At 41.6% G+C, this 20,724-nt stretch overlaps 1 long non-coding RNA gene across 1 annotated transcript; it reads left to right on the forward strand.

Moving 5' to 3' along the window:
* The first annotated feature begins 3,346 nt into the window (after positions 1 to 3,346).
* LOC129651587 (uncharacterized) lies at positions 3,347 to 20,317 on the forward strand. The gene is made up of 3 exons (XR_008714220.1): positions 3,347 to 3,402; positions 4,197 to 4,237; positions 20,157 to 20,317. It is a non-coding gene; the product is annotated as an uncharacterized LOC129651587 (long non-coding RNA).
* Positions 20,318 to 20,724: the final 407 nt, after the last annotated feature.

Raw genomic sequence — 20,724 nt, forward strand, 5'->3', positions numbered from 1 at the left:
TGAAAGTGAAAAGTCAAAGTGAAGTCGCTCAGTCGTGTCCACTCTTAGCGACCTCGTGGACTGCAGCCTACAAGGCTCCTCCGTCCATGGGATTTTCCAGGCAAGAATACTGGAATGGGGTGCCATTGCCTTCTCCGAACCCTGAGTGGGAACCAAATCCTGGTTGTAGAGAATTCTGGGAAATGTAGTTTCCAGGGAGAGAGCAGGAGGCGATGAGGAGGATTCTCCATTAACAGTCTGACTCTTGTTAAACTCAAATTCATTTTCTCTTTGCTCCTTGATAAAATTTCTCACTAGGAGCCCCAGCACCCTGGTCTCCCTCATGCAACACTCCCATAGGTCAACTTGTATTTCATAGCTATGCTAACACTGTCAATACCTGAACTTTCACCAGTAGCAAAGAAGATCCATTTCTAAACAGAGCAAGGGAATTCTTTTTTTTTTTTTTTTCCCCTTTTCTAACAGAGACTAAATTATGAGGTCTAAATCTGGGTAGAGCTTTCAAATAGAGCCCTGACCAGTGCTGAATCGACTTGAAGAATGGTGAAGGGCTGGCTTCGGTCTCTCGGCAGCTGTGAGCTTGGTCAGCCCTTTGCAAAGTAAGAGGAAATTTAATGAACCCAAATAAGACGTGATCCTTTGTGGCTATAAAAGTTACACTTTGCAAAAGCTCAGCTGGTCAAGAGCCACTTGAAAATGATGTTACTGCTGGGGAACCCTGTCAAAAGTCCCCTCCTCTGGGTGAGTTTCCTTCTCTTTGAGGGAAAACAAAGAGAGGTTTTACAAGCTAGAGAAGGGTCATTTTGCCATTTGAAAGACCACATTCAAAAATTGAGGCCCAGTGCAATTGGGAGACATCCATAGTCAGTACTTGTTTATTTGTCCAGCTTTACACCATGTAAGCAATGCGAAATCCTTTCCGCCTCTAATAATAACAGCACCGTGGCCCTGAGTTAATGGAAAGCTGGAACAGCCAAATGAGAGCCGGTGCTCAGATTAACCACTGTAGGTCAGACAAGTCCACAGCTGCGGTTGGGGAGGGAGGCAAGGGGATGGAGGGGGAGGAAGAGCAGAGGAAGCCCTTCTTAAAATATTTTTGCCTTGTCAACAGATTCGATGCATGATATATTTTACCACCGAATTTGTTCACTGGAGTATTTTCTAAAGGATTTGAGGAAACAACCACCCGATTCAGATTCTATGGCTTCTAATTGTATAAGCTGCATATTTTAGAAACCTTTTGTGCCAAGGAGTCTTCATTTGTAGAGCACTTCGTTTGCTTATACAGTAGGCAACAGGGTTTAAATGGCATAATTATTATGTGTTTCTAGTTTGCCTCACATTTTGATTCAATCAGAATCCCTGAATCTGACAGCCTATAATCAAACAAAGGGAATGCTCTGGAAGCAAGGGATTAACAGAGGGGAATTAAACTGTCGTTTTGAAACAGCTTAGACCAATATGAAAGCCCATTTAGGAGTCTCTCCATAAATATCCCTTTTGTTTTGTCTAATTGCTGGTTTGAATGTATCAGACTCATCAATGGGATTAGGGTTAATAGATGTTTGGTCACGCAGAACATGCAGAGGAGGAATCTGATACACACACACAAAAATTGCACTTAATGAGCTTAGCAAATGTTTGCCATATTTTTAATGAACCCTGGGGCTGTCATTTAGAAATGCTTAGCAACTGCTTTTCCATCCTTGAAAATAGAGCAACTGAAGGACATTAACACTATGTACACCCGTAAATAAGAGGAGCTATTTAAAGACATCAGCCAGGAGGAGGGAATGATGACATTTTTCTGTCTGAGAGCCAGTGATACTTAACACTCTGGGTGTGGGTTCGGTGTGTGACAACATAGCTGGGAGGTTCGAGTTTCCCCGAAGGGCACTACTGAGTGTGAGGTTTTTGCAAAGACTCATATAACCATTTTCTTTTTATAAGTGAAACCTGTTTAGGATCAAATCTCCCAGGCTCTTCCCCCAGCCCCTGCTTCTGTTTTTCACACCTTCCTGCTGCCCTTTTCAAGTATCTGTGGAAAGGCTTTTGAACTTGGAGGTTATGTGTCACTGCTGCTGCCCCAGGTCCGAGCCGCCTTGTGGCCGGTGCGGGCCGCTCCCCAGCTCAGCCCGGCAGGGCCAGGTCCGCAGGCTCTCGGGATTGATTACTCAGAAGATTGAATGATACATCTTGAGTGCCCATGGGATTTGGCTCTGAAAGCAATGCAGTCGGCATTAATGGGGACTTACTGAAGTAGGCCATGTGGCTTGTGCTCTCTGAGCACAGACCAGGCCTAAAAGAATCAGGTTTTCCTTGGGGAAGGTTTGATTTGATAGACGGAGCACAAAATGCAAGTCCAATGGATTATGGTTAGAGCAAATGAAGGATGACTTAGATCCTTCGTTTTCATAGAGCCAATTGATTTCAAAAACTTCCTGCCATCTCCTCCAGCCTTGCCTCTCCAGGAGGCAAAAATAGACACCACCTCAGTGAAAAACAAAAACAAAAACAAAAAATGACAAAACAACTAAACACAGCCACTTTTCAGCTCTACTTGAAAGTGAACAATCCTCCTGCCATAGCAGCTAGCTTTGGTGTGGAACTATGGGATCATAATTCTTCTTAGGAGAAAACTAAGAAAAAGCCCCTTCTCATGTTGAATAGGAACTCTGTAAAGTGCACAAAATTATTAAGTTTTCTTTGGAGAGAGTAAAGGACATGAGTGTCATGAGGGGAAAGGCTTGTATATTTTGTTCTTGTTTTTCTTGTGGTGGAGGTGGTGAGGATGGTGGTGGCCCTGCATGGGTCTGTGTGTTTATATATTTTGCTAGTCATTTGTCATCAAGTGCTCCTTGCCCTCAAGCAACTATTAGAATGCCTGGTTTGATGAATGAGGCTAGAGATGTTACCAAAGGCTTTATGGCTTCATGGTTTAAAAACATTGTCAGTAATAAGCAATTTTTCTTTTAGAAATGTCTAAATTCTTGGCATCCAAGCCAGTAGATGAGATGAGCTCCAAAAATATCATTTGTTAAATGAGTCCCTTAGGTCATAGGTCCAAAACCAAAACACCTATAGAATCTAGATTGGTATTGTAATTGAATGAATCTAGGTAGATGAATTACTAAGGAGTGATAAGAACTGCAGAAGACTGAAAACCACACATGTCCCATCTGAAGTGAGTAGGGGCTATTTGGCTGAATGGTCTCATCTTTAAACTTATGATCGAGCCGTAACTCATGCCTCTTCTCTGCCTTCTCAGTTTCTGGACTTTTTGCTTGATTTTGACCTTGACAACTGAGATTTACTAACTGTATTTTCTCTTTTGGCTTTAAGATACCAACTTGCATTTTCTCTCCAGTCCTCTGAGTGCCATCCTAGACTGAAGTCTCTCAGGTGAATAAGACAGTAAATGAATTAATGGTCTACATTTGTTTAGCACTAATATGTGTGAGTCTCTTCCTTCTCCTCTCCTTCCTTCCTTCCTGGGTCTGTAGAGATAATCAAGGAATAGATCCTTGGCCTTGTAGACACTACATAATCTAGAGGGAGAAGAGCAAAAATGTGTGCACAGTTGTCACGTGATGAGAAGTGCTCTGTGACACACTCAGACCCCATGGGGACAATAAAGAAGAGATCCTTTTAGTCTTGCTGGGAAGTCAGGGAAAAAACCTCACAGACTGTATGTCTGTGTGTGTGTGTGTATGTTAAATTGTATGTAGGTGTGTTCCAATTGACAATGTTGAAAAGAATACTCCCTGTAAAAGGGCAGCTTGTGCAAAGACATAAGAATGTGTGTGAGAACATGGCTTGCTTGGAAAATAACAAACACAGACATGAATTGGGAGAATTGTAGGTAAAGGCTAGAAAGGTAGACGTGAATCAGAGCCTAAAGCTTGGGCTTGATCTTACAAATACTGGAGGACCACTGAAGGATTTCCAGTACTCATGTTGTATTCAGGAATTACCTAGCTCCTGGTGGCTCAGACGGTAAAGCGTCTGCCTGCAATGTGGGAGACCCGGGTTTGATCGCTGGGTCGGGAAGATCCCTGGAGAAGGAAATGGCAACCCACTCCAGTATTCTTGCCTGGAAAATCCCATGGACGGAGGAGCCTGGTAGGTTATGGTCCATGGGGTCACAAAGAGTCGGACACGACTGAGCGACTTCACTTTCACTTTTTCACTTTCAGAAGTACAGCTTCAGATGATTCAAACTCCATGTTAAAAAAGGGTAAGCTCTTCTCAGAACCTTTGTGTGTATGTGCATTTCTCACTATTAAATGTTTAAAGGCACAGTAGGATGAAAACCCCCACCTGCTGAAAACAGTTTAGTAAATATCCCAGAATCTAGTCCCCAGGGGAATGAACTGGAGTCCCTTCGTTGAATAACTGGACACCTATAGATTTCTTCCAGTTCATACCCCTCTATTCCCTCTACAGAGATGGTCAAGCATCGGACCAAGCAAAACCTTCTGGCCATTTTTCTGGATGTTTCACTTTTCAGGAACAGTGTTTGACTACTCAATGAACTCCCAGTTCATCTAGGACATTGCCTTGAGTTTTGCCACTACCAAAATTACTTTTTAGAAGTGCTCCATTGTCCTTCCAATGCAGATAGATCCAATAAGCCTTTATGAACACCTCTAAGGACATGGTAGCGTGCTCTGGAAGGAGGTATGACAGAAGCTATCATATCTTCTTTTCCTAAAAAGTTAATAATCTCTCAGGAACATTGATGGGACTACTTTTAAGAAAGGCGTGGGAACTTTGAGGAGGAGAAGCCAAACTTTTACAGAAGACAAAAGAAAATGTCTCACTTATTTGTGACTTTTCAGTTTTAAAATCAGATTTTCTTAGTTCAGACACAGAAGGTCCAATGAATATTTTCTCATTAAAAAAAAACAAACAAACAAACCTAAATGATGAAAATGCAAAATTTCAATCGAAAATCCCTCTTTGGGAATGGAGTGAGGAAGGGTTGAGGTTAGTATGTTTAGGCATAGGTTAGCCTCTCCATTGGAGAAGGCAATGGCACCCCAGTCCAAACTCTTGCCTGGAAAATCCCATGGATGGAGGAGCCTGGTAGGCTGCAGTCCATGCGGTTGCTAAGAGTTGGACACGACCAAACGACTTCACTTTGATTTTTCACTTTCATGCATTGGAGAAGGAAATGGCAACCCACTCCAGTATTCTTGCCTAGAGAATCCCAGGGATGGGGGAGCCTGGTGGGCTGCTGTCTATGGGGTTGCACAGAGTCAGACATGACTGAAGCAGCTTAACAGCAGCAGCAGCCTCTCCATGGTATAGAACTAGCCATAGTTATCAGCTTCATAAATTAAACTATTGCTGTGTAGCTTTGAGTGCCTCAGAGACTTAATAAACAATATTCACACATGTTATGATGTGTGAATATTATAATGATGATGTTATAAGGGGAAAAACTGGTTTACTACTATGCCTGTCTTCCAGAGGACTTAGATGTTTGATAAATATGATACAGTCAAGAAAGTCCATTATTTAAAAACCTGGCATTATTATTAATTTAATCTACACCAGAACTTCCCTGGTGGCTCCGACCATAAAGAATCTGCCTGTAATGCAGGAGACCCAGGATCAATCCCTGGGATGGGAAGATCCCCTGGAGAAGAGAATGGCTACCCTCTCCTTGCCTAGAGAATTCCACAGACCTCGGACCCTGGTGGGCTACAGCCAATGGGGATGCAAAGAGTCGGATACTACTGAGCGACTAACACACAGTTTAAGACTGATTTTTTTAATTTAAAAATGTTATTTTAAATTGTGGTTAGATACACATAACATAAAGTGTACTGTGTTAACCATTTTTAAATGTACATGACTGATTTGCCTTGAAATGCAGGAAACAGCTTGTCCCAAACTGCCTTTTGGAGGAGGTAATTTTCAAATGTTGTTTGTATTTAAGTTAGAAAATGGGAAAAAAATTCTTTTTCCAAAAATGTCAGGAGAGGCCAAGATTGAAACTTTACAGTAAAAAAATAACACATTAGCTTTGGACCCCTCACTAAGAGGGTCAGAACAAAAGCCTGGAGGCCAAAAGGCCTGGATTCTAGAACCTGAGTCTGTTATGATGGAGACTGCTGGTGCCTCAGGGGGAGTGGAGCAGAGGTTTACAGCTGACTGGCTTGGTCTGCCTCTCGCTGATCTATGGCTGCTGATCTCTTTGGGTCTTTTCATGGTGAGGGGGGCGATATTTGGGTTATTTATTCTGACAGGAGGCTAGATGCTATTTCCATCTGCCTTGGAGTATTTGAAGAGATAAATGTCTGCCATGTCCTGATAAATGGCCTCTATGGTTCATTGCCAGAGAAACTGAGTTATGGCTCCTATATTTCATTTCAGAGAAAACTTCAGCCATCCGAAGTATGCGCTGCAGCCCTCCATTTGACCGGGAGAGCAAAGTGTTTTTCTGTTTAAAGGACAAGGTTTGCACAGTAGCACCTGAGGGTGACTGGAGGGTAGAGGATAAATCGAAAGACTGCGTAAGTCAGGCTAGTAAATCAAGTGTGGTCAATTTGAAATACCAAAAGAAAAAAAAAAAAAAGAATCTGGGGAGTGAAACTTAACACTTCCGTGTCCTGCCTGAGTTTAAAATCATTTTTACCTCAGCATTCTCATTCTTAGTCAGTTACAGTTGTTCTAGAGCACTGTGATCTTTAAAAATAACAAAGGTTGGCAGGTGGGGGATACATTTAAATGTAATCCAGAGTATCACAAGATATTTATTTTTATAAGAAATATGAGATACCTTTTTTTTTGTCATACATGTGCCAATTATATGTATTAGTGGATTGAATGAAAATTTATTTTAGATACCAACTGAATTTCAGATACCAAATGGCAAGGGGATTATAATTGTAAGTAGGCTTATCATAATCTAGTATTATACAGAGGCATATGTGTGGCCTGTATTCATTACTTCCTGAGGTATGGACACCTATACATTGAATCACATGTATTGACGGGATGAACTCTGTTTTGTGGAAGGAAGGAAAACGTAGCACAAGGAATGTGTGAAATCAGTACTTTCTGGGGTTGGATTTGGTGGTCACCAAGACCTCTGGAGAGAGACAACATAAGGAGGGAGGAGCAGAGATTTTTTTTGCATTCTTGTCAGCACACAAGTAAGATGAGCCAAGAACTCTCTTGGGATTTAATCACATTAAGCAGAGTCCATATGTGACAAGTGGTATCTCTTCTGGGGAGGTACAGTTGCCTCTTTGAACTGGATTTACATTGCCTGAATGGTGGCAACGATTCCTCAGGATTGAAATTTTTGAATTTTGAATACTGCAACTTTCAGCCAAAATACATTACGAGTGATATCGCTTTACATCTTTCTTATGAATTAGTACAGATTTGAAAAAGAAGGTCTAAGTATGCGGCGATAGTAGTTTAACAGAATCTGCTGTAACTTCTCCAGTAGCTGTTAGTTTCAGGAGGCAGTTTGTAACATTCTTCCTATTCTTTTGGGTTCTATTATTTTGAAGCTCTTTTCTCATCTGCTCATGAGATCACCAGGATGCTGCTGCTGCTGCTAAGTCGCTTCAGTCGTGTCCGACTCTGTGCGACCCCAGACACAGCAGCCCACCAGGCTTCCCCGTCCCTGGGATTCTCCAGGCAAGAACACTGGAGTGGGTTGCCATTTCCTTCTCCAGTGCATGAAAGTGAAAAGTGAAAGTGAAGTCGCTCGGTTGTGGCCCTTCAGAATCACAAACTTAAATATATTTTCCCCTTATTTTACATAGAGGTGAGTTTAGGAATATCCCTTCTCTGTTTTTTTTTTTTTTTTTTTTGCCTATCGTTAGGCCAGTGATGTATCAAAAATCACAATAACTATGTATAAAGGGAGCAAATAGGATCCATTATATTAAAATTTTTTTTAAAGTTATTTATGTATTTTTGGCCGTGCTGGGTCTTTATTGCTTATGCATGCTTTCTCTAGTTGAGGTGAGCAGGGGCTACTCTTCATTGCAGCGTGTGAGCTTCTCGTTGTGGTGGCCCCTCTTCTTGTGGAGCACAGGCTCTAGGTTCACAGGCTTCAGTAGTTGAGGCACGTGAGCCCTAGAACTCAGGGTCTGTAGTTGCAGGCTTAGTTGCTCCACGGCATGTGGAATCTTCTTGGAGCAGGAATCAAACCCACATCCCCTGCACTGGCAGGTAAATGCTTATCCACTGTGCCACCAGCGAAGTCCAGGATCCGTTAGATTTTACTCCACTGTCTTGTTTTGTTTTTTAAAGTGTAGAGTTTCTCAACACCAATTTAAATGAGACTTTGATTTAGTAACTCATCAAGGGTTGGATAAAATTTCAATTGAGTAATGCTAATATATAAGTTGGAGCCAGGCCAACATAATTTGAGTGTCAAGGGACCACATGTAATTATTGTGACCTGACTAGGGATATGAAGCCTTGTCTTTTTAAACCATCTAAACTGAAGGGGGAAACATGCCAAGGAGAGAAAAGGTATGCCAGTTTGGCCTTACATGCCCTAAACTTACTGTCTGGGTTGATTCAATGGAAAGAACATGGGCTTTGTAGACAACCTCAGATTGAATTCTGGCTGTTGCATTTATAACCTTGAGGCCTTGAGCATTTTACTTAACCTCTCTGAGTCTCAGTTTCCTTTCCATAAAGCAGGGATTATATCTCCCCTGCAGTGCTGTTTGTAAAGACAAAATGAAATACAATGACTCACGTTTGATCGCTGGGCCAGCACAGGGTGGCTACTCCAGAGCCATCCATTTCTTTGCTCCCTTTTCTTTCTGAGCATGTCAAATTAATGGTGGAAATGTTTTTAGCCAGCTATTTAAATAGCTACTTAATGATGCTGAAATTCACTAGATCTGTAAGGCTGGGAATAAAAATGTTCATGAAAGTTATAGCGAGGGGGCTTGAATTAGAGCAGGATCTGTTCTTATAACATTCCTCTCAATTTTCTGCTTTTTGGACAAGAGAAGGAAATACCATTAGCCCATGGAAAAGAAATTATTCTGATCTCCCTCCCTCTTATTTTATTTATTTTAATCTGATCTAATCCAATTTAATTTTACTTTATTTTATTTTAGTTTTTTGGCAGAATAGAGTACTTTAGTCAGAGCTTTAGAGAACACAACAAATTTTTCATCTTCATTCTCTCCCCAGAGCAGACCTTGAGGTTGATGTGGGCAAATCTCTCTGACGACTGTCTTCTGTAAACCAGGGAGAAAGGGTGCAGTTGTACCGGTCAGCATGTAAAACAACATTCATATAGAACGCAATGTGCAAAGTACCGGTGGAACTTGACATTCAAGGCACTTTAACACCTGTTTCCATAGCTACACTGCAATCCAGACATTTGAGAGGCAGGCCTGCCTCTGCCAGGCCTGTCATCCCAGGGAAATAAATTAAGAAAACTGATGACAAGGCCTGGATTATACAATTTCTTTAAAGTACAAAGTAGACTTGAAATCTAAGTGGGAACGAACAGAGTTCAGACAAAATGGATAAACCCCATTTCCGGTAACCTTTGTAAGAAACTCGGAATGCCGCCTTCTTTATACATTTTGTTCCCCAACTCCCAGAAGCAGCATCATATGTTACACCTGGCAGTGGTATTTGTGGCACCATATTTTTCTTATTTTTAAGAGGTGATACCATATTTTTTAAAATGGAAGTTTGGAAAAAATAAACAGATGGGAAGATACTGGTGGATTGGGCGGGTGGGGGGGGCGGCGCCACGGCGGAGAGAGGAAAGGAGAGAAAGATGGAGTGAGGCAAGTGCTAAAGGGCAAAGCTTTGGTACCAGACACTGTGATATTTGCATATTCACAATATGTTTCTGGCCGAGAGCACGTTTTTCTGGAGTTCTGTCTGTATTTCTAGGCCTCTATATTTATCCATGTCTCTGGCTACATATGTAAGACTAAGTTTAGAGTCGGTGTGTTTGCTGGGTGCTTTACAGCGGTACTTGAAGAATTTCATGTTAAACAGGCACTGGCAACAGACATGAGCTGCTGTCGCATAGGAGGGGACATCACAGAAGGAGGCAGAGACCTGGGCTCAGTTCCGTGCATGGCACAGTGGCCAGTGACAGACAGGGCCTTTCAACATTATCTTCATCGAGTGTTTCTGAGCCAGTTCTTTTATTTTTGGATTCCCTTTCATTCCAAATGAAAGCAGTTTGATAATAAAATCAGACTATGCTCTATAGGAACAACTACCCTTCTTTGAAAGACCCTTACCATGCTATTTTTTTCTTTTTTAATACCACATATGTTAGGGAAATTTTGAGTTGTATAATTCTAGTGAGAAATTAAATAATGTCTGCTTGCCTGTGTCCCATTTATTTACTTATTTATTTTGGTAGATAAGCAGGAGAGAATGTTGTTTCTGAAGGAATGCAGGTAAGGAGAGAATGAGTTAGAAGAAAGGATTACATTGCTAGGAGAACAGATCTTCAATGTTCTCACTGCAAAAAAAAAAAAAAAAGGCAATTATGTGATGTGATACAGGTGTTAATTGATTCTATGGTGGTAACCATTTTGCAATATATAAGTGTATCAAATCAATATATTGTACATCTTAAACTTATACAATGGTTGTTCTATCACTGTTGTGTCCAACTCTTGTTGTGTTCAACTCTTTGCAACCCCATGGAATGCAGCGCACCAGACTTCCCTGTCCTTCATTATCTCCCAGAGTTTACTCAACATGTCTGTTGAGTTGGTGATGCTATCTAACCATCTCATCCTCTGCCACTCTCTTCTCCTTTTGCCTTCAATCTTTCCCAGCTTCAGGGTCTTTCCCAGTGAGTCGCTCTTCACATCAGGTGGCCAAATATTGGAGCTTCAGTATCTGTCCTTCCAATTGAATATTCAGGGTTGATTTCCTTTAGGATTGATTAGTTAGATCTCCTTGCTGTCCAAGGGACTCTCAAGACTCTTCTCCAGCATCACTTTTTGAAAGCATGAATTCTTTGGCACTCAGCCTTCTTTATGGTCCAACTCTCACATCAATACATGACTGCTGGAAAAACCATAGCTTTGACTAGATGTACCTTTGTCGGCAAAGTGATGTTTTTACTTTTTAATACTCTGTCTAGGTTAGTCATAGCTTTCCTTTCAAGGGACAAGCATCTTGATTTCATGGTTGCCAGACTGCAATGGCACAGGAACGGCTGAGAAGAGCTACCCAAGTCCGAGGTCAGGGGCGGCGGCCGGGAGGACCAACCCCACATCCAAGGAGCAGTGGCTGCACGGGCGCAGGAGGGCCTAGAGGAGCTATCCCATGTTGAAGGTCAGGAAGGGCAGAGTGAGGAGAAACTCCTCGTCCAAGATAAGGAGCAGTGGCTGCACTTTGCTGGAGCAGCCGTGAAGAGATACCCCACGCCCAAGTGAAGACAAACCCAAGTAAGATGGTAGGCTTTGCAAGAGGGCATCAGAGGGCAGACACACTGAAACCATACTCACAGGAAACTAGTCAATCTAATCACACTAGGACCACAGCCTTGTCTAACTCAATGAAACTAAGCCATGCCCGTGGGGCCACCCAAGATGGGCGGGTCATGGTGGAGAGATCTGACAGAATGTGGTCCACTGGAGAAGGGAATGGCAAACCACTTCAGTATTCTTGCCTTGAGAACCCCATGAACAGTATGAAAAGGCAAAATGATAGGATACTGAAAGAGGAACTCCCCAGATCAGTAAGTGCCCAATATGCTACTGGAGAACAGCGGAGAAATAACTCCAGAAAGAATGAAGGGATGGAGCCAAAGCAAAAAGAATACCCAGCTGTGGATGTGACTGGTGATAGAAGCAAGGTCTGATGCTGTAAAGAGCAATATTGCATAGGAACCTGGAATGTCAGGTCCATGAATCAAGGCAAATTGGAAGTGGTCAAACAAGAGATGACAAGAGTGAATGTCGACATTCTAGGAATCATTGAACTAAAATGGACTGGAATGGGTGAATTTAACTCAGATGACCATTATATCTACTACTGCGGACAGGACTCCCTCGGAAGAAATGGAGTAGCCATCATGGTCAACATAAGAGTCCATAATGCAGTACTTGGATGCAATCTCAAAAATGACAGAATGATCTCTGTTCGTTTCCAAGGCAAACCATTCAATATCACAGTAATCCAAGTCTATGCCCCAACCAGTAATGCTGAAGAAGCTGAAGTTGAATGGTACTATGAAGACCTACAAGACCTTTTAGAACTAACACCCAAAAAAGATGTCCTTTTCATTATAGGGGACTGGAATGCAAAATTAGGAAGTCAAAAAACACCTGGAGTAACAGGCAAATTTGGCCTTGGAATACGGAATGAAGCAGGGCAAAGACTAACAGAGTTTTGCCAAGAAAATGCACTGGTCATAGCAAACACCCTCTTCCAACAACACAAGAGAAGACTCTACACATGGACATCTCCAGATGGTCAACACCAAATCAGATTGATTATGTTCTTTGCAGCCAAAGATGGAGAAGCTCTATACAGTCAACAAAAACAAGACCGGGAGCTGACTGTGGCTCAAATCATGAACTCCTTATTATCAAATTCAGACTAAAATTGAAGAAAGTAGGGAAAACCACTAGACTATTCAGGTATGACCTAAATCAAATCCCTTACGATTATACAGTGGAAGTGAGAAATAGATTTAAGGGCACAGATCTGATAGAGTACCTGATGAACTATGGAATGAGGTTCATGACATTGTACAGGAGACGGGGATCAAGACCATCCCTATGGAAAAGAAATGCAAAAAAGCAAAATGGCTGTCTGGAGAAGCCTTACAAATAGCTGTGAAAAGAAGAGAAGAGAAAAGCAAAGGAAAAAGGAAAGATATAAGCATTTGAATGCAGAGTTCCAAAGAATAGCAAGAAGAGATAAGAAAGCCTTCCTCAGTGATCAATGCAAAGAAATAGAGGAAAACAACAGAATGGGAAAGACTAGAGATCTCTTCAAGAAAATTAGAGATACCAAGGGAATATTTCATGCAAAGATGAGCTCGATAAAGGACAGAAATGGTATGGACCTAGCAGAAGCAGACGATATTAAGAAGAGGTGGCAAGAATACACAGAAGAACTGTACAAACAAGATCTTCACAACCCAGATAATCACGATGATGTGATCACTGAACTAGAGCCAGACATACTGGAATGTGAAGTCAAGTGGGCCTTAGAAAGCATCACTACAAACAAAGCTAGTGGAGGTGATGGAATTCCAGTTGAGCTATTTCAAATCCTGAAAGATGATGCTGTGAAAGTGCTGCACTCAATATGCCAGCAAATTTGGAAAACTCAGCAGTGGCCACAGGACTGGAAAAGGTCAGTTTTCATTCCAGTCCCAAAGAAAGGTAATGCCAAAGAATTCTCAAACTACCACATAATTGCACTCATCTCACATGCTAGTAAAGTAATGCTCAAAATTCTCCAGGCCAGGCTTCAGCAATATGTGAACCGTGAACTGCCTGATGTTCAAGCCAGTTTTAGAAAAGGCAGAGGAACCAGAGATCAAATTGCCAACATCCACTGGATCATGGAGAAAGCAAGAGAGTTCCAGAAAAGCATCTATTTCTGCTTTATTGACTGTGCCAATGCATTTGACTGTGTGGATCACAATAAACTGTGGAAAATTCTGAAAGAGATGGGAATACCAGAGCACCTGACCTGCCTCTTGAGAAATCTGTTGCAGGTCAGGAAGCAACAGTTAGAACTGGACATGGAACAACAGTCTGGTTCCAAATAGGAAAAGGAGTACGTCAAGGCTGTATATAGTCACCCTGCTTATTTAACTTATATGCAGAGTACATCATGAGAAACGCTGGGCTGGAAGAAGCATAAGCTGGAATCAAGATTGCTGGGAGAAATATCAATAAGCTCAGATATGCAGATGACACCACTCTTATGGCAGAAAGTGAAGAAGAACTAAAAAGCCTCTTGATGAAAGTGAAAGTGGAGAGTGAAAAAGTTGGCTTAAAGCTCAACATTCAGAAAACGAAGATCATGGCATCCGGTCCCATCACTTCATGGGAAATAGATGGGGAAACAGTGGAAACAGTGACAGACTTTATTTTTCTAGGCTCCAAAATCACTGCAGATGGTGATTGCAGCCATGAAATTAAAAGATGCTTACTCCTTGGAAGGAAAGTTATGACCAACCTAGATAGCTTATTCAAAAGCAGAGATATTACTTTGCCAACAAAGGTCCATCTAGTCAAGTCTATGGTTTTTCCCGTGGTCATGTATGGATGTGAGAGTTAGACTGTGAAGAAGGCTGAGCGCCGAAGAATTGATGCTTTTAAACTGTGGTGTTGGAGAAGACTCTTGAGAGTCCCTTGGACTGCAAGGAGATCCACCCAGTCCATTCTGAAGGAGATCAGCTCTGGGATTTCTTTGGAAGGAATGATGCTAAAGCTGAAACTCCAGTACTTTGGCCACCTCATGAGAAGAGTTGAGTCATTGAAAAGACTCTGATGCTGGGAGGGATTGGGGGCAGGAGGAGAGGGGGATGACAGAGGATGAGATGGCTGAATGGCATCACTGACTCGATGGACGTGAGTCTGAGTGAACTCCGGGAGTTGGTGATGGACAGGGAGGCCTGGCGTGCTGCGATTCATGGGGTCGCAAAGAGTCGGACACAACTGAGGGACTGAACTGAACTGAACTGAGTCATTGTCCACAGTGATTTTGGAGCCCAATAAAAAATAAAATCTGTCACTGCTTCCACTTTTTTCCTTTCTATTTGCCATGAAGTGATGGGACTGGATGCCATGATCTTAGTTTTTAGAATGTTGGGTTTTAAGCCAGCTTTTTCACTGTTCTCTTGCACTGTCATCAAGAGGCTCTTTAGTTCCTCTTCATTTTCTGCCATTAGAGCACTAAGAAAAGTGTACAAATGTAAAACCCAACTAGCCACAAGCTCATTCCCATGATGACTAGTGGTCACATCTCAGGGAGAGCACATATCCTTGTAATAATCCCTTCTTTTTTCCCCCAGCTTAATTGAGATGTATATCAATACATCATGTACAACATTAAGTATCTCCTATTTGTGGTGTTTTAAATCCAGTAGTTTATTTAAAGCTGGATTTGCAAAGGAAATTTTGCCAGTGAGTTTGCTTCCTATTAGGTGAATTTACTTCTTTTTTCAAATTGAAAAATAAATGATGAAAATCATGCAGTAAAATTATAAACATGTGAAAAGTAAAGGAACTCATATATTATTGGCCTAAGGGGTTATGTGTATGTACTTGTGTGCATGCCACCATATCAAAGTAATCATTGTGGCAGAACATATGAGTGGGGTCCCTAAGATCAAGCCTAGTTTTGATGTTTGTTAGGAAGACTCGTGGGACTCAGTATATAGTCGTACTCATGGTTGTGATTTATTACAGTGAAAGAGTATCAGCAAAGGGAAAATGCACCAGAGGCAAACTCCACAGGAGACCAGATACAAGCTTCCAAGAGTCCTTTCCTAGTATGTCACATGGATGTTCTTGGTTCCCCCAGCAGCTATGTAAAATGTTGTCTTCCAGGAAGTGCATTAGAAACTCAGAAAATTCTGAAGTGCTCCCCATTTTTCTTGGGCACTGTTCATGAAGGCACCCTGTTCCCACATATACCTAAATTCCAAACTCCCGGAAGGAAAGTAGGTGTTGAGCATGAACCATGTTTTTTGCACAAAGAGTTTAAAGACACTGATTTGTTCTTATTAGTATGAAAGAATTTTCCCTAAATCCAAGTTCACAGATGCCAGCTGAGGGCCAGCCTTGCAAGTAGGCCTTTAGGGTAGCAGTCTCAATCCTGCTGTAATCTTTTTGTTTTGCAGTTAGGCAGAGAGGCTCTGATGGTAGACTTTCCCATAAGCCTTCAGTTCTTAGGCAGCATGGGTGCTGCATTATAAGGCTGTGGACCTCCACGAGGTCAGCTCTGCAATGAAGGGTGATCTGGTGGAAGAAGCTGGGGTGTGACTCACTGGTCCAGAAGTGGGATACTCAGCCGAGTCAGGGTCTGCAGCCAGCAGGAGGAAGGGGAGACCATGTTATCTGGGGAATCCCATCCAGAGCATTTCCCAGAGCAACAGAAGGGACCTCAGACAACACTAGAGGCCAGTAGGAAGCACAGTGGACCAGAAAGAGAAGAGTGATCTCTTTGGCAGGCAAATATCCAAGCATTAGCATAAGCCCAGACGACCTCATTCCTTCAGTGTCTGGGGAGCACCTGAGCTGCCCTCTCTTCTCCTGTTCTCAGAAGCTCTTTGGAAGATAAACAGAGGAATGGAAAGACTATTAGGTCATAGGTTATTGCTTTAAGCCAGACTGCATATTGCATACATTTTTCTTCTGGCTCACCAGGGTAGGCATTTGAGGAATAAGCAAGATTAGAGACTGAACGATAACATACATTTTTCTCCTACATCATCATCATAGTATGAGTTAAACTCTATGTCTTTATTATTCTAGTAATTTTTCTTCGATTTATGAGAAAGGATATTATAGTCTGAAATTAATTACTGTTTCACTACCCCAAAGCATTTCCCCCCTTTTAGGCACCTTCCAAAAATAAGAATGTGTTGTTTCTAAATGATTGTGTTTTCAGTGTGCTCAAGATTCAAAGTCTAAGGTGGATCCCAAATATTCATTATAAAACCCTCTCAAATAGCAACCCAATTCCAGTATTCTTGCCTGGGAAATCCCACAGACAGAGAAGCCTGGCAGGCTAAAGTCCCGCAAAAGAGTTGGACACGACTTAGTGACTGAACAACAGTACAATACATGATAGTCTTCCAAGGTGGCAGCCAGCAATCTCTTGTCTCCATATGTGGGCAAGCTGCTTCATCCATTAACAAGAGATGGCCATCTCCTTAACTCTGAGCTAGCCCTTCTGACTGCTGTGATTAATAGCACATAGCTAAAAAATCATGTAATACCAGTTCTGGGCCTAGCCCTTATGAAGCCTGATAGTTTCCGCTTTTCTCTAGGGAAGTCTGCTGCCATGTCATAAAAGCAACTACCCGCAGACCTCCATGCTGTGAATATATCCAGTTAGATACATGGCAGGGCCACAGAGGAGCCCTGTGAAGCCCCACCAACAGTAAGAAGTGAGGCCCCAGACCTAGAACTGCAGTTGAACTTTTCAGCTCACTCTTAGTCATTTATGTTAACTCATTTATGTTAACTCTTGCTGTCCAAATTCCTGAAAAACAGATTCAGGAGCAAAGGAAATATTTATTATTTTGTTTCACTGAATTTGGGGGCAGTTTGGTTTGCAACAGTAGATAACTGAAACATGTAAGTTAGCATTTTGTGCACTGCCAAAACTGAAAAGGTAATCTTCAAGAAAATAAAAACAAACATTCCTTGTTATCTACATGAAATAGTTTTATCCCAGACTTTTGGAGTCAAATGATCCCTACAAATAGCCTTCACATCATTTTGACATTAAAATCTTCTGCAGCTTTTGACAGTACTAATTTGGGGGCATCAAATTTACTGTTTGTTTCATCAAGTAGGAAGTAGAAAAAAGCATTAATATTCAGATATCATTAAGTGTTAGTCGCTCAGTCATGTCTGACTCTTTGTGACCTGACCCCATGGACTGTAGCCAGCCAGGCTCCTCTGTCCACAGAATTCTCTAAGCAAGAGTACTAGAATGGGTTGCCATTTAAAGGTATCATTACCAATAACATTATCATTGTTTACAACATTGCCTAAGAAACATTTGCCTAAGAAAACATTTTTTACTTTTTATGATAGAATTTTCTTTGAAAAATATCTCAAAGTAGGAAATTCAGATAGCACAGCCCCTATGTATCCTTCTTAATTCCAACAATTACCAATATTCTGCCATTTTCTTCTGAAGACACTCTTATGGTCATAAGAGTCATCTTTTCTCACAGGCAGCTTCCCTCCTGGACACTGCTATCTCCTTCATGACAGAAACTGGAAAATGAGAAAGAGAAGGTAAGAGAAAGTAGAAGAGAAGGAGGAAAGTGTCGTTCCATTGAAAACTGGAGGACCTTTCCTATTCACATCCTAATTCTCTTCTCTTTCATCAGAAGACTTCCTTTCCACTTAGCACCTTAGTTATTAGTACATGGAGAAATACTGCCTCCAAAATTGAAATGAAGGATCTGCCTTACTAAATTATTCCTAGCCATGGCCATGTTTCAGGCTTTAGTAGGTGCTTCTGATATTAACAATTCCAGAAACTGTTTTCTGAAAGGCTGTCCCCCTGCAGAAAAGTTTAAACACAATCTAAATGAAATTTCAAACATAGATTTACAATAGTTTCATGACAAAAGCTGCAGCTTAAAATGTTTCAGGAGTTGCTGTGGGTTTTCAACTGAGAACGTGGTGTGTGTTGTACATTAGCTGTTTAATGTGTTCAGTTGTTGAATCCAGAACTGCTTGGAAGGTTTAAACGTTGGCAGCCACGAAAACAAACACTTGTTCACGTTCCCAGAGCCTAAAAGAAATCAAAGCAAACTTAATAGAAGTCAGGCTTAATCATTTTTCTTCATATGACTAATAAAGTTGTGAAAAACCGAGCTTGAGTTTTACATTGAAGGGGTTATCCTCATAATTACATCTGGGTTACAAAACATAACCTTGTGTTTCTTCTCTGTGGTTGTAAAATGAAAACTGAACTTCTATATATTCTGTGGTCTCTACATGTGACCACCGTGGGCTTAATGAGAATCAGGCCATGGGCCAAAAGGAAATTTAATCCTCTCTCTCTCCTTTTTGGGAATCTGTGTAAGAGCCATGCTTGCCTTGGGGTCAGAGTTTTCTCTGGCAGTTTATGGATGCATGGAGATAGAGTGGGACAGAACAGAGCAGAAAATTGGGTGACTGTAAGTAGGTAAAATCAGAATTTGCTGATAGAAGGCTGGTCAGCATTTTGGCAGGCCTAATATTGATAGTCTTGGACAGCTTTCGTAAGGCTGAGATGATTTGGTTTGCTACTAAAACTATGTTAGACTCTGAGTGTTGAGATGTATATCGTAACTATGTTATAGGTATTTTCCACTGAGATTAAAGGCTTCTATTTATCATACGTTGCTTTACAAAGGCTGTTCTTTGAAGGATTTGATTCTCCTGGGAACACAAATAGGGCTGTGAGGGACAACAACATGTTTAGGTGCCCTGTGTGGGTGTGAAGGCATACTGCGCTTGATGAGGGGATATCTTGGTTTGTGACTAACTTTACTCTTGCAAGACCTGTTGTTAAGTAGCTAAATATACTTAGATTCATTCTACAATGTCTAGTATCTTCCTTGTTGTTCAGTTGCTCAGTCATGTCCAACTCTTTGCAACCCCATGGACTGTGGCACGCCAGACTTCCCTGTCCTTCACTATCTCCCGGAATCTGGTCAAACCCATGCGTTATATACAAAATGGGGATGAAAAAATCTCTACTCTCTACCTGATAAGATTGTCTTAAAAAATGAAAAGACATCAGCTACTGCCTTGAAAACATCTTGAAAAAGTTCAAGTCAAATATGAAGACCTGGTTGTCTACATCAGTGTTATTTACAGCCTGCCTACCTCATGCAGAGCAGAGCCTTTGGAAGAGGAGTTTCAGACACATACCAGATACCTCTACTAATATAAACGAGGTTGTAATCCTTAAATAAATCATTTGTTCCCGAGACTAGGAAGTTAGACAAAAGTGAAATAAACACATGGATTTTATAATTATTTTTTCCTTGCTATTGGCATTCACTGCTAAATCAACAGATATTTGATCTTTATTCAAAGCATACATATGCTTTTTGCACAAACTTACACACACACACAACACATACACACGCATGTTTACACACTCAAACACTGTATTTCTACCAGGGGAAATATATCACCCTAAGAACTTATTCCTTCTGCTTTTGTTTTCCATTACGGCATAATGAACCACCCCAAACTGGAATAGTCTGAAACAATAACCATGTTATTGCCTATGATTCTGTGAGTGAGGAACTGTGCCAGGGTCAATGGGGAGGACCCAAGGTAGCCTCACTCATATGTGTGCAATTTGGTGCTGGGTGTTGGCCGGGGCCCTTCCGTCTCCTCCATACCGCTTCTCTCTCTGTGTGTTTCCTCATCCTCAGCAACTCTCTCTTCATGCAGCCTGTTCTGGAGAAGGAGGCAGGACATTTTTCCATGATGGCTCACTTCCAAAGGGACAAAGAGAAGCAGCAAGATCTCTTAAGGCTGAGACTCAGGACCAACAGCAACAATAACCTTCCTTCTGACTTCTTCTTGTATGAGAAAAATAAACTCCTGAATGTTTGTACTGTTCTCGTGGGGTATTCCTTTTTGTGGCTGAGTGACTCCTTTGGCCACAGGGCTAAACGCTGGCTTATCTGGGTACTGAGCTTGCTCTTTCCCCATCCTTCTTTGTTGTTAGCATCAAAGACAAAAGCTTTCCAGAGGCAGCCAGGAATATCACTGTCTGGATGACTGTTTCAGGTAAGAAAAGGGGGCATCCCACCATTTTGTTTGCTTCATTTTGGGTTAACTCCTTGTTAATAAGAAATTTTAATTAAACAGATCATCTCTGTTGCCCTGAGAATCATGATTCTTGTAGGTGAATTTGCTAAGAAGGGACTGCCCCATGAATTTCAAAAAGGATGCTACAGAGAAAGAAACAGTATAGAATTAAGTGGTAACAACAAGCATTAATATTCATGACAGC

This window comes from Bubalus kerabau, chromosome 4 (genome assembly GCF_029407905.1).
Source record: "Bubalus kerabau isolate K-KA32 ecotype Philippines breed swamp buffalo chromosome 4, PCC_UOA_SB_1v2, whole genome shotgun sequence".
Taxonomy (NCBI): domain Eukaryota; kingdom Metazoa; phylum Chordata; class Mammalia; order Artiodactyla; family Bovidae; genus Bubalus; species Bubalus kerabau.